We start from the raw sequence: 15,496 nt of genomic DNA, 5'->3' as shown, positions 1-15,496 counted from the left end.
AGCATGCACACTGAGAAGCAAAACGGTGGAGTTTAACTGGTCTATAACTTTCTAGGAACATTCAGCTGGTAAGGGAAGAATGCCTCAAGTGAGCATGCGTCCAACTCCAGTAAACACACTGCGCATGCTCCCCTCCCAAGTGCTGGCAGGCCACTGTGCATGTGGACAGCCCACCCCAAGGGAAGACTCAGCGGAGAAGGGACACAAGACTCCAGAAGCATGCCAACCTATAAAACCCCAAGTCTAAAGGTCAACCATACACTTGATCTCTTATGTCAGCTACTTGGCCGTCTTCCAAGTGTACTTTCCTTCTTTTCATTCCTGCTCTAAAACTTTTTTTTTTTTTTTTTTGAGACAGAGTTTCGCTCTTGTTGCCCAGGCTGGAGTGCAATGGCATGATCTCTGCTCACTGCAACCTCTGCCTCCTGGGTTCAAGCGATTCTCCTGCCTCAGCCTCCTGAGTAGATGGGATTACAGGTGCATGCCACCACGCCCAGCAAATTTTTTTGTATTTTTAGTAGAGACGGGGTTTCACCATGTTGGTCAGGCTGGTCTCGAACTCCTGACCTCAGATGATCCGCCTGCCTTGGCCTCCCAAAGTTCTGGGATTACAGGCGTGAGCCACCATGCCCAGCCTCAATTTTTCTTAAACTTCTCCAATCTGAGGCAAATGAAGAAAACTGGCATGGGGCCCCTTAATGTTGGGGGACCAGTCGGGGCTCCCTGTGGCCCACCCAACCTTTGATCATGTTGTAAAGTCTTTTGTTTTAACTCCATCAATTTTCCTTTTCTTTGTTTCATTTCTTAATAATTATCTAAAGATTCCAGCCTGGCCAACATTGTGAAACTTCATCTCTACTAAAAATACAAAAAAATTAGCTGGGCGTGGTGGCAGGTGCCTGTAATCCCAGCTACTCGGGAGGTTGAGGCAGGAGAATCACTTGAACCTGGGAGGCGGGGTTGCAGTGAGCCTAGATGGCACCATTGCATGTCAGCCTGGGTAACAAGAGCACAACTCCATCTCAAAAAAAAAAAAAAAATTAATAATAATAACAAAATCATTGTCTAAAGATTTCCACCCTTCTGGCATGAGCCCTTTGACTCACTTTTCCCTTCCCTGTTTTTGTTTGTTAATTTATTAATTTTGTTTGTTAATTAGTGAAAGGAAACCAAAATCCCCAAACCAAGGGGGAAAAGGTAAGCTGGGAACTGCATCAGAAAAACCTGCCTCCCATTTTCTCCTAAATAAGACAGCTATGAAGACAAAAACAAACAAACAAACAAACAAACAAACAAACAAAAACAAAAAGCTACATACCTCTTTCATAATTTGCCCACAAAGAAATTTTTTGTGGACCTCAAGATCTTTACCCTAAAACAGTTCTGTTCAATTTCACCTTGGCATATCTTCAGAAATGTGAAACAAAGGAGAGACAGAAGTGAAAGTCAGCCCTCTCTGCTCACCTGAGACAAATGCATATCTGATAGATTCCCCTGCCCTATTGTATGCAAACATGCAGATTCACTGAACAGGCATCAGTCACTATTCCTCTACCCACCACCCCCACCCCCCAACCCCCATCACATGTAAATTGTGTATTCTGATCAAAGACCAAAAAGAATGCAACCTTTTGTGTCTTGTCCATCCATGAGCTGGAATCCCCCACTTTGAGTTATCTCACCTTTTTTTGGACGGAAACAATGTACATCTTACAGGTATTGATCGATGTCTCATGTCTCCGTAAAATGTAGAAAACCAAGCTGTACGCAGACCACATTGGGCACATGTTCTCTGGATCTCCTGAAGTCTGTGTCATGGGCGGCCATGGTCACTCATATTTGGCTCAGAATAAACCTCTTAAAAAAATTTACAGTTTGTCTCTTCTCGTTGACACCCTAGTCTTTTAGTAGCATCTGTAAGACCCATGAGGGAAAGCTACAACTGCAAACTTGATAAGGTTTCCAAAACCATTGTTTGATTCTGCAAGAGTAATGTCACCTGGGGTGCTCTTGTAGAAGGGGACCCTTGAACCACAACATTTATAGAAATAAAGCTTTCCTTTCCAAATGTATGAACTTCACAGTTCTTCAGCTAACATCATTAATACACTGAGAGTCTACTGTGAACCCAAAATATCTGAGACAGGTCTCGGTCAATTTAGAAAGTTTCTTTTGCCAAGGTTGAGAACGTGTGCCTGTGACACGCCTCAGGAAGTCCTGACGACACGTGCCCAAGGTGTTCAGGGCACAGCTTGCTTTTATATATTTTAGGGAGACGAGACATCAATCAGTATGTGTAAGACATACATGGGCTCAGTTCAGTAATTCAGGACAACTTGAAGTGGGGGCTTTCAGATTAGAAGTAGATACGAGACAAAAGGTTACATTCTTTTGAGTCCTTAATCAGCTTTCCACTGAATACACAATTTAGGCTGGCTCCGTGAATCTGTACTTTTACATAAGCAATGGGGCAGAGGAAGTTATCAGATAAGCATTTGTCTCAGGGGAGCCTTGGAAGGATGACTTTGAGTTCCGTCTGTCCTTTGTGCACAAAGAATTTCCTTAAGCACAAATTGTGAGGGGGGTATGTAGCTTCTTCTCTTTGTAGCTGTCTTATTTAAGAATCAAATGGGAGGCAGGCTTGCCTGACGCAGTTCCCAGCTTGACTTTTCCCTTGGCTTAGTGATTTTGGGGTCCTGAGATTTATTTTCCTTTCACACTATGACCTGGGTAATATAGTTTGGCTGTGTCCCCACCCAAAGCTCATCTTGAATTGTATCTCCTATAATTCCCATTGTTGTGGGAGGGACCTGGTGGGAGATAATTGAATTATGGTGGCAGTTTCCTCCATATTGTTCTTGTGGTAGTGAATAAGTCTCACGAGATCTGATGGTTTTATAAGGAGAAACCCCTTTCGCTTGGCTCTCTCTCTTTGCCTGCCACCATCCATGTAAGATGTGACTTGTTCCTCCCTGCCCTCCACCGTGATCGTGAGGCTTCCCCAGCCACATGGAACTGTAAGTCTAATTACCCCTTTTTCTTTTGTAAATTGCCCAGTCTCGGGTATGTCTTTATCAGCAGCATGAAAACAGACTAATACATTGGGTAATGGGCATATTCAGCTGGTGAATATCCCAGTCATCATAAAGCCAATCCCACATGACTTGCATATGAAGCACATCAGCTGCTTTATCTGGGGTGCTCCACTTGGCATTTTATAGGGAGGGCTGGGCAGTCCCCTTTTCAGGATAAACAGACCTTGTAGTGGTGTTTACCCAGTCCACCAGGCTGGCCATTTCCTCAGGAAAAACTTCCTGTGCATCTGGGTCCCATACACTCATCAGCAAGTATTTAATAGTGAGTGAGCTGCGGGCCCTGCACCAACCCAAACATGCTCTTTCTTTCTGTGGCATTTAAAAATTAAACATATCGGCTGGGCAGAGTGGATCACGCCTGTAATCCCAGCACTTTGGGAGGCCAAGGTGGGCAGATCACCTGAGGTCAGGAATTCAAGAGCAGTCTGGCCAACATGGTGAAATTCCATCTCCACCAAAAAATAGAAAAATTAGCCGGGCATGGTGGCGTGTGCCTGTAATCCCAGCTTCTCAGGAGGCTGAGGTGGGAGAATTACTTGAACCCAGGAGGTGGAGGTTGCGATGAGCTGAGATCATGCCACTGCACTCCAGTCTGGGTGACAGAATGAGACCCTTTCTCAAAACAAAACAAAAAAAATTAAACATACTGTTCTTAAAGTAGTCATTCTTACAACCCATTTTAGAAAAGGGAACTCAGGAAGCTGACGATACCAATCTAGAAGATGGACCAATTCCTTTTCAAACTTGTCCAATCCACGGCCCGCGGGCTGCACGTGGCTCAGGACAGCTTTGAATGTGGCCCAACACAAATTTGTAAACTTTCTGAAAACGTTATGACGTTTTCTTGCCTTTATTTTTTTTCTCATCAGCTATCATTAGTGTTTGTGTATTTTATGCATGACCCAAGACAATTTTTCTTCCAATGTGGCCCAGGGAAGCCAAAAGATTGAACAGCCCTGTAAATACCCTCTGGGTTTAATAGTTACTTATTTTTGCCCTTCCTCCACATGTCTATCTTCTTGGTAATCACAGGTCTCAGAGGTAACTTTTGGTTGACCTGGCTTAATTTTTCCTTGTGTAGGAAGCTTTGAGGTCACTGGCCTGATCTGAGACAGACCCACATCTGAGCTTGGTGCTGCCTTCACGCCCAAGCCAGCACTCTTTTACTTTCATTTTAGCAACTACAGAGGCAGTAAGCAAGGGACTGAATAGTTCACTTTTTCCTTATTAATTTGCATTTCCTATACATCCAGTGAACTAAATTCCCTGGGACTATGAGTAGGATCCATCTCTAAATTCCTCTGGTGGCTTTGACCTTTAGTGACTGAAGACAAGCCAGCTGCATCTCCTTACTGATAGAGGAACTAGAAAGAAATTATTCAGGCAGATAGTGGGGGTAAAAGAGTCCTTGGCAGAATTTCCCTTTTTAAAAAGGAGCCCCCAAATCATTTCTTTTTAACAAAGAGCAGCCTGGAAAATAGAGCTGCAGGCATAGATAAGCAAGCTGGAAGCTTGCATGGGTAAATGCTGGCAGCTGTGCCAATGGAAAAGGGCTACCTGGAAGCCAGGTATGTTCAACATGGAGGCTCCATCTTCCCTTTTCTTTGTCACCACGTGTACAGTAAAAAACCAGAGGCCAGGCGCAGTGGCTCACGCCTGTAATCTCAGCACTCTGGGAGGCTGAGGCGGGCGGATCATCTGAGGTTAGGAGTTCGAGACCAGCCTGGCCAACATGGTGAAACCCCGTCTCTACTTAAAAAAATACAAAAATTAGCCAGGTGTGGTGGCACATGCCTGTAATCCCAGCTACTCAGGAGGCTGAGGCAGGAGAATTGCTTGAACTCGGGAGGCAGAGGTTGCATTAGGCCGAGATCACGCCACTGCACCCCAGCCTGGGCAAAATGAGTGAAACTCCGTCTCAAAAACCAAACCAAAACAAAACAAAACAAAACAAACAAACAAAAAACCAGGCAACATGGCACTAGCCAGGTAAAGAATCCATCTGCATAATAAAAGATTAGGCACCGAGGTGGGCAGATCACCTGAGGTCAGGAGTTTGAGACCAGCCTGACCAACATGGAGAAACCCCATCTGTACTAAAAATACGAAATCAGCCGGGTGTGGCGGCAGGCACCTGTAATCCCAGCTACTCAGGAGGCTGAGGCAGGAGAATCGCTTGAACCCAGGAGGCAGAGGTTGCAGTGAGCCGAGGTGGCGCCATTGCACTCCAGCCTGGGCAACAAGAGCAAAATTCTATCTCAAAAAAAAAAAAAGATTAGGCCAGCTTTTCATGCCTTATGCAAATGACACATCTAGTCCTAACCAGTTTTACGTGCCCTATGCAAATGGTACACCTGGTCCAACCAATTTTTTGTGTCCTATGTAAATCATACACTGCCTCCTCAAGCTCATCTATAAAACTTGCTGCATTTCAGCAAAGAAGCAGCAACCCACTTCTCCAGGACCCCGCTCTGCTGCAGAGAGCTCTTCTCTTTCTTTTGCCTATTAAACTTCTGCTCTCAACCTCATTCTGTGTGTCCAAGTCCTCATTTTCTGTGGCCATGAGACAATGAATCTCGGGTATTTACCCCAGACAATGATGCCACTTCATTACCATGTGTGACCACGTGGCCACCCAAAAGTCAAAGGTTTCTCATTCCCCACCTCTTTATTTTTCTCTTTCTCCAATGAGTTTTATCTACATAATTTTCCATTTATTTTAAAGTGACCTTTAAATAGCCTCTAAACATTACATTTTCTTTGGCAAAAACCACATCTTTGTGTTTTTATAAACCTCACCAAAAATACGTCTTACTCTCCTACTATTCCAACTCCCAGTAACCCTAATTTCCAGTGCAAAACCTAGGATTACCTAATTTAATCTAACATTGATACGGGATGGCTGGGCTCCCGGCTAAACTACAACCTCAAGTCTGGAAGCTCAGCCCTACGTGAAAGCAGCTGACCTCGTTTTTCTGCCCAAATGATTGCCTTTTTGGCCTGCCCTGCCCCCTATCCTGTGCCCATAAAGACCAGACCAGCCGGCAGGAAGAAAAAAGAAAAAGAAAAAGAAAAAAGCAACACAAGCAGCTGACTGGCAGGGATACAAGCTACTGAGTGAGCAGAGAAGTAACTGAGCATTGGAGACTACAGATAAACATGACTAACTTCAGACGGTGTGGTTTTGGAGGGGAGCCCAGCCAGAGAAGGCTAGGCTTCAGAGAAACATCACCTTCTTCACACACCATCCCCTTTCCAGCTCCTCTTCCACCAAGAGCCACTTCCACTGCTCAATAAAGTCCTCCACATTCATCATCTTTCAAACAGTTTGTGTGACCTGATGATTCTTGGACACCAAACAAGAACTCGGTGTCAAAAAGGACAGGTGCATAAGGCTGTCACCTTGACCCTTCACTGAGCTGTTAACACATAGCTGTCCATAAACTGCAGGCTGAGTAACATGAGCCACTCCAGTTCCTGCCCACGAAGGGGGTCAAGGTCAAGGGAACAGTCCCATCTAACGTGACTCTAAGATTTTAAACCACTGGACAGGATTTTGAAATTAAATTTACCAAATTAGTCTTACCAAAGATTACTAAAGGGATGTCAATTAAAAGCATCTGAGCTAGCTTCTGGTTGTCTGATAAGCACTTACTTTTCTTTAAGCCATTTGATTAGAGCTCTTTCATATAATTTGGTACTGAAATATTACTTCCTCATGACATATAGAAACTTACAGACAAGGCCAGGCATGGTGCCGCATGCCCGTAATCCTAGCACTTTAGGAGGCCAAGACGGGTGGATCACTTGAGCTCAGGACTGAGACCAGCCTGGCCAACATGGCAAAAACCCCATCTCTACATAAAAAATACAAAAAATTAGCTGGGCGAGATAGTATGCACCTGTGGTTCCAGCTACTTGGGTGGCTGAGGTGAGGCAGGAGGATCCCTTGAGCCCAGTGTTCAAGGGAACAGTGAACCAAGATCACACCACTGCACTCCAGCCTGGGTTACAGAGTGAGACCCTGTCTCAAAAATAAACAAATCAATCAAACAAATAAACAATAAATAAACATATAGACAGACACACAGATAGAGGCACATCCTATAAAATTTTTCATTTGCCTGTTTTCAAAAATTCTCTCTCTTCCTTTATACTATTAATTTTTAAAAAATTACAGGAGCCAGCAAAAGTTGAAGGAGAGAGTTACCATCCCAGGCCTTTTCAAAAGAGGGAAAGCTCTGAGGCAAGCAGGATACAGCAGAAGTTGAACCCCTAAGATGTCAATCTGAAGAATTTCAAGAAGAGATTATGGAATTCAAAAATAAAAAACTTCTTGCAATTTCACTGAGTACATCAGTATTTTAAGAAAATCTTGTTCTAACCAATTATCTCCTTTTGCATTACTGTATTTTTATTATTGAAGTCCAATATCTAGAATGATTATAATTTCCTTTTAGTTATAGCAAACTTAATTACATAAAATTTTTTTTGAATTCCTTTTTTACAGACTGTATTATGACTTGCACAGACCATATACAACCTGCTTGGATTTTCTGTTCTGTCCTAAACATATCTCTTAAACAACCTGTTATTTTATGTGAAAAGAAAAATTAAATGTACAAGATTCTTTGTCATACAAAATTATTTTTGTTTTAACATTTCTTACCAAAAATACCACCTTGTAACTTTCTTCTTCTTTTTTTTTTTTTTTTTTTTTTTTTGAGATGGAGTAGTCTCACTCTGTCACCCAGCCTGGAGTACAGTGGCACGATCTTGGCTCACTGCAACCTCTGCCTCCTGGGTTCAAGCAATTCTCCTGCCTCAGCCTCCTGAGTAGCTGGAATTACAGGCACGTGCCACTATGCCTGACTAATTTTTATATTTTTAGTAGAGGTGGGGTTTCACCGTGTTGGTCAGGCTGGTCTCAAACTCCTGACCTTATGATCCACCTGCCTCAGCCTCCCAAAGTGCTGGGATTACAGGTGTGACTCAATGCACCCAGCCTACTTTCTTTACATCTCTTGTTTCTTGGTTCCTTTTACCATATTTCATAAATGACCCTTAAATAAACCTAGAATCTGGCCGGGTGTGGTGGCTCACACCTGTTATCCCAGCACTTTGGGAGGCTTAGGTGGGTGGATCGCCTGAGGTTAGGAGTTCAAGACCAGCCCGGCCAACATGGCAAGACCCCTATCTCTACTAAGATTACAAAAATTAGCCAGGCGTGGTGGTGGGCACCTGTAATCCCAGCTACAAGGGAGGCTGAGGCAGGAGAATCGCTTGAACCTGGGAGGCAGAGGATGCAGTGAGCTGAGATTGCACCACTGCACTCCAGCCTGGGAGACAGAGAGAGGCTCCATCTCAAAAAATATAAATAAATATACATGGAATTAGATGAAAATAACTTAGCTTTGAATAAGAACATATTTTTTAGAAAAGTTTTTCTATAATATAATTTTTTTAAATTGAAAATGGCCCAGATATTTAATGAATGTCTATTATTTAACTTTAGATTCTAAATTATGTTTATTTACAGGCATTTGTTTCATTACATTTACCTAATTAATTTTATAAAATCTTTTACCTAGATTATCTGTGAAAACTGTGATAGTCATCATTTAATTTCCCTGTTAACCATTTTTATAGTCTGTGAATTTTCTGTTTGCCTAAGCAAAAATTTTAAATATATAGATATTTTACTGATAACTTGCGATTTAGCTATTTTTATTACACTAATAACATTAAACGTCTTATTTCTCAAAAAGTACACAAACAAAGATTATTGTGTTTCATGCTGGGTTGCTGGGATTATAGTTTTGTAAGCCTTATGCCAAATTTTGACACCTTATAATATCTGTCAGAGGTAAATATGAAACTGCTTGATCAGTAAATGCAAACAAACATGTATGCTGACAATTTTTAAGATATTTCTAATACTATTGTACCAATAATTTTAAAGCCAGCTTATTTATTAAAGATTTATGCAAGTCATGTGAACTTGAAAAGCGTTTTGCCTTATTTAATTTATGAGTACTCTTTGACTTGAAGCCAATTTGACACTTCATGGCTAAAGCACATAAAAAATATATGTATGTACACACATATGTGCATGCACATAAAGACATCTAAACACGCATACACACTCATACAAAGATCCTATAGCTTTTACTTCAGAACTCTAGCCAAGAGATATCAACACAAACTCACCAGTTTATACAAACAAAAAGGTTGGATCCCAACAGTGACTTCTATCTCAACAGCAGTGGAAAAGTAACAGAAGGGCCAGGAGTAGTGTGGTTCACGCCTGTAATCCCAGCACTTTGGGAGGCCGAGGCCGGCGGATCACTTGAGGTCAGGAGTTCAAGACCAGCCTGGTCAACATGAGAGCCTGTCTCCACTAAAAATACAAAAATTAATTAGACGTGGTGGCACACGTCTGTAATCCCAGCTACTGGGGAAGCTGAGGCAGGAGAATTGCTTGAACCTGGAAGGCAGAGGCTGCAGTAGATCACGCCATTGCACTGCAGCCTGGGTGACAGAGCAAGACTCTGTCTCAAAAAAAAAAAAAAAAAGAAAAGAAAAGAACAAAAAGTAAACAGAAGATTTAAAGTAGGCAGAAAAGAAAACAGCGAAATAGAGGACTTAGGAACTGAATGGTTGCAGGTTGACCTTTGGGCTGGAATTTTCTCTGATGTAATGTGTGCAGCAGTTTAAAGTGTGAACAAGCACAGACATAATATGTAACAGGAAGCTTCTTGTTTGGCCTGGCATGCCCTCAAGTTTTCCCACTTACACAAATACTTGCTAGTAGAGGAACCAGAGAACCAAAAGTGGTGCCCAAATGGAGGTCGCTCTCTCCGCCTTTCCTCATTCTTACATGCTGTGTCTCCCACTTTTTTAAAAAATGAGGAACTAAACTGTGGCCTGGGTTTTAATAGGGTGGATTGAAGTGTGCTGGCTGTGAGAGGGACTATACTGTGTGTCACCACTGAGTCATTCTGCCCTTTTACGTGTCTCAGTTTCTCTCTCCAGAGGACTAGACCTCTGACAGGGCGCAACACAACAAGTGATCAGCTCTTACACCTGTCTCCTGGATGAGCCTCTTAAAATTAACTTTGTTGTGTGGTTCCCTGTAGGGTCACTGCACATCATGGCAGGAGTCAATCCCCCAGACACTCCCACTCAACCCCTACCACCCAGGGGTGTTTTTTGGCTAGGAGGAGCAAAACTCCCTTTCTTTTACAAGCTGAGGAGGTCAGCCTCTCATTTGGCAATTCAAAATTGTGCCACAAAAGTGGCAGTTCAGTCTCTCACGCAAATGTACTCACAGGCCAATCGAGATTAATTTGGGGGGAAAAGGGCAGTGGAGAAGACCATTTAGAATGCACCACCAAACCTAAAGTAGGATGCTATACAACAACTTCCTAGGAGAAAAATAAAAAGGAGATAGAAAAACAGTTCAGAATGAACCAAGGACCATCAACCAAATGGAAGGTCCAGAGCTGCAGAGGACTCACCGGTTCCACTGGAGGAGAAACCCAAAGCCAGGGAGGGCTTCCAACGGCCCCGCTGGCACCTTAGCTCCGGGTTCGGGCAACTGCGTCAAGGATTCTGAGTTTTTTCTGAGGCTCCATGTGTAGGGCACCAATTATTATCCATGAAAAGAGTCAAACTCTGTAAAATATTTGAAAAGAGTTATTCATTTAACCAATGGCTCACGACACAGCCCCAAGGAGGTCCTGAGAACAAGTGTCCAAGGTGGTTGGGTGACAGCTTGGCTTTGTACAATTTACGGGGACAGGAGACATCAATCAACACATGTCAGATGTACATTGGCTTAGTCCAGAAAGGTAGGATTCCATTCAAAGTGGGCGACTTCCAGGTCGTAGGTGGATTCCAAGATTTTCTGATTAAAGACCTGTAATCAATAGAAAGGAAATGTCTGGGTGAGGATAAGGGGTTGTGGAGACCAAAGTTTTTATTATGCACTTGTAGCCCGCAGGTAGCAGGCTTCAGAGAAATCAGATAGTAAATGTTTCTTATTAGACTTAAAATGGTGCCAGACTCTCGCTTAACCTTTCCTGGACCAGAAAAAATAGTAATTTTACAGTGGAGAATTCCAACAGACACCACTTGATCCAGGTGATCAAATTTAACATCACCAGGACAGGACATAAAGACATCATGCACTCCATAACATGACACACTGAAAACTTACATCAATTCTGATGATTTTTTTGCCAAAAATGCATAACCTCAGTCTAATCATGAGAAAACACTGGACAAAACCAAACTGAAGGCTGGGCACAGTGGTTCATGCCTGTAATCCCAGCACTTTGGGAGGCTGAGGCGGGTGGATCACCTGACGTCAGGAGTTTGAGACCAGTCTGGCCAACAAGGTGAAACCCCGTCTCTACTAAAAATACAAAAACTAGCCAGGTGCAATGGCGGGCGCCTCTACTCCCAGCAATTGTGGAGGCTGAGGCATGAGAATTACTTGAACCTGGGAGGCAGAGGTTGCAGTGAGCCAAGATCGCACCACTGCACTCCAGCCTGGGGGGTAGAGGGAGACTCTGTCTCAAAAAAAAAAACAAAACTGAAGAACAATCTATAAAATAATTACTTAGACTGGATAGTGGAACAGAATGATATCAAATGCATCCATTTATTTTCAACATTTTGTTTGTTTGTTTTTAATTAAGCTACCTCCTACACTACTGTATGTCCGGATTTTATGTTTATTTTCCCATTCAGAAAGCCTATCTTTTTTTAAAGAAATTTTAATCCATCCATGTTTATTATGATCATGATTATATTTGGATTGAGTCCTGCAGTTTCACTTTATATTATTTTCCCTTTTTTATATATATCAGATTTTCTACTTCTTCAGTGTAATTCTTTCCCACCCACCTCTGATTGCATGAATCAGGTTTTCTTCAATCCACGCATTTCCCATTAAGGCTCTGAAACTTGTACAAATCTTTTCTAGTTTTCTGGTGGTAACCACCTTTCAACTGTCAGCACACGTATTTAAGCTTATATTTTCTATCAAATATAAAGATAGTCATTATCTATGTCTTCTTCCCAGACGAAACAAAAACATGAACATATGCTCATTCTCTCTTTCTTCTCTGCTCTTTCAATTACCTCCCATGTGAAATGTTAATTCCAGATTATTTTCACAACTGTGCACTAACACATTCAGACTTTGTTTTATACATTTATTTATTCAGCACTGCTTCCTGTGTACTCTCTTCTTTTTATTATTATTAGTAGTAGTAGTAGTAGTAGTATTTTGAGACAGGGTCTTGCTCTGTCACCTAGGCTGGAGTGCAGTAGGGTAATCATATCTCACTGCAGCTTCAATGTCCTGGGCTCAAGTGATCCTCCCGCCTCAGCCTTCTGAGTAGCTGGGACTACAAGCATGTGCCACTCAGCAATTTTAAACAAATTTTTAGTAAAGATGAGATTTCACTATATTGTCCAGGCAGGTCTTGAACTCCTGGACCCAAGCGATCCTCCCACCTCAGCCTCCCAAAGTGCTGTGGTTACAGGCATGAACCACTGTGCTTGGCTACTCTTGCCTTTCTTGGATTACATTCCATTTTGCTGGAGTCAATCAACTAACTTTTTCCTCAAAGGTCTTTGAGGGATAACATTTTTGAGCATTTGCAAATTTGAAACACTCTGTGAAGATCAAAAATGGCACATTCATTTTCTTCAGTCTCTCCATACCTAAGGTGATATGGCTTGGCTGTGTCCCCACCCAAAGCTCATCTTCAATTGTAGCTCCCATAATTGCCACGTGTTGCAGGAGGAACCCAGTGAAAGATAATTGAATCATGGGGGTGGTTTCCACTGTTCTCATGGTAGTGAGTAAGTCTCATGAGATCTGATGGTTTTATAAGAGGTTTCCCCTTTCACTTGGCTCTTTTTTCTCTCTTGCCTGCCACCATGTGAGACGTGCCTTTTGCCTTCCGCCATGATTGTGAGGCCTCCCCAGCGATGTGGAACTGTGAGTCCATTAAACCTCTTTCCTTTATAAATTACCCAGCCTTAGGTATGTCTTTATCAGCAGCACGAGACTAATACCTGAGGAATATGTTCCTTCTGGCAAACATGCAGGGCAGCAAACACAAAGGCACCCTGGGGCTATTTCTTACATTTCCCTCCTACCACCTTAACAATTCTCCAAAATATTGCCGTGAGTTTTGGAAAATATAATAATGAAGGAAGGGTTTGCTCCCATCACCTCGTTGCCAGCTCTCTGGCAAAACCACAAATCCCAGAAAATCTCTTCTCGGACACCTTCCAGAACTCACGTCTTTAAGGTTCATGGTACGAGGCTTCCTGTGTGGGAACGTCCCTGATGAAGACTCTGTCTGTCCTTCACTCTCTCTCAATTCCCCCAGTCCTCTGAATATGTGGCTTTTCATGTCCCAGCATGGGATGATAGACAGATCAGGGCAGATGGTTGGAGTAAGACTCCTACTTCAGCTACCTCATGTTTCTTATACATTCATTTAACACCTCTTATTTTGTCAGCATTTTATTTTTATTTTTAATTGATAAATTTTATATATATATATATAGTGTACCATGGAATGCTTTGATATATGTTCACAATGTGGAACGATTACATCAGGCAAGTTAATAAATCTATCCCCTCCCAGGAGCAATAAGCTTAGTGATCTATTGCACAGAATGGTGACTGTAATGAGTAATAATGCATGGTATATTTTAATGACCACTTCTTCCTAATCTAAGTTCTGGGTTAAGAAAATCCAACCTCAGTCTTTCTTGTAATAAAATAAAATTACTGTCATCTTAAAGTGCTCGTTCCAGCCTCTTGTGTTTAACATATTTATCTATTTAATCTTTGCAACAACTCTGTGAAGAGTTTGCTATTGTAGTCATTTTAAATTTGAGATATTGCACTACAGAAAAGTTGTGACACTTATTTTTCCCTAGCCAATAAATAGAAAGAACCTGAAAAGCAGACATTCAGTTTTAGAGTCTGCATGTTTCGCCACCATTTTTTATTTCTCTAAAAATGCTAAATTGTGGAGGACAGATTGGCTACTTTGACTGTCTGAAATGGACATGTCTGGTTGGTACATATCTACTATCATATCCCCTGGATTAACATAAAACAAACCGAGTCTTTTCCTCATGGCCATTTCCTTCTAATGGCTCAAGAAAACATCAATGACAAGTCTCTAGCAAGAACACCTGTGGCATGCTTGAACGCATTGACCGAGTAGTTGAGAAATGTTTTTCTAGCGCCTCCTAGTGGCACATTAGTGAAGTGGGGGCATAATTAATTGGTTCGTTTAGGTCAAAGTCTGCAGTGTGGCTGCAATGTAAAGAGGGATAAGAAATAGCAGAATGGGGGCAGGTGCGGTGGCTCACGACTGTAATCCCAGCACTTTGGGAGGCCGAGGCGGGTGGATCGCCTAGAGGTCCGGAGTTCGAGACCAGCCTGGCCAACATAGCGAAACACTGTCTCTACTGAAGAATACAAAAAATTAGCTGGGTGTGGTGGCGGGTGCCAGTAATCCCAGCTACACGGGGGGCTGAGGCAGGAGAATCGCTTGAACCCAGGAGGCGGAGGTTGCAGTGAGCCAAGATCATGCCATTGCACTCCAGCCTGGGCAACAAGAATGAAACTCCATCTCCAAAAAAAAAAAGAAAAGAAAAGAAATAGCAAAATTGGGCGGGCACTGCAGCTCACCCCTGTAATCCCAGCACTTTGGGAGGCCGAGGCAGGCAGATCATGTGATGTCAGGAGTTCAGGACCAGCCTGGCCAACATGGTGAAACCCCGAAACCCCATCTCTACTAAAAATACAAAAATTACCCAGGCATAGTGGCACACACCTGTAATCCCAGCTACTGGGGAGGCTGAGGCAGGAGAATCACTTGAACCCGGGAGGCAGAGGTTTCCGTGAGCTGAGATCACACCACTGCACTCCAGCCTGGCTGACAGAGTGAGACTCTATCTCAAAATATAAAGTATAATAAAATAAAGAACATTCATTGTTGGCCACATGTGGTGGCTCACACCTGTAATCTCAGCACTTTGGGAGGCCAAGGCAGGAGGATTGCTTGAGCCCAGGAATGGTAAGAAGAAGAAGCAGAAGCAGACAGAGGACCAAATTGAGGACTAGCTAAAACATGGAAGCAGCATTCCATAAGACATGCCTAACAGCATGCCATGTCAGTTTACCATTGCCATGGCAACTTCTGGGAGTTACTGGCCTCTTCTATGGCAATGACCTGAGCACTCAGAAGTTACCACCCTTTTCCTAGAAATTTCTGCATAAACTGCCCATTAATCTGCATGCAATTAAAAGTGGGTATAACTATGGCTGCAGCAGTGCCCTGAGCTCCTGTTCT

This window comes from Pongo abelii, chromosome X, assembly GCF_028885655.2.
Source record: "Pongo abelii isolate AG06213 chromosome X, NHGRI_mPonAbe1-v2.0_pri, whole genome shotgun sequence".
NCBI lineage: Eukaryota > Metazoa > Chordata > Mammalia > Primates > Hominidae > Pongo > Pongo abelii.
This window is presented reverse-complemented; position numbering follows the sequence as displayed.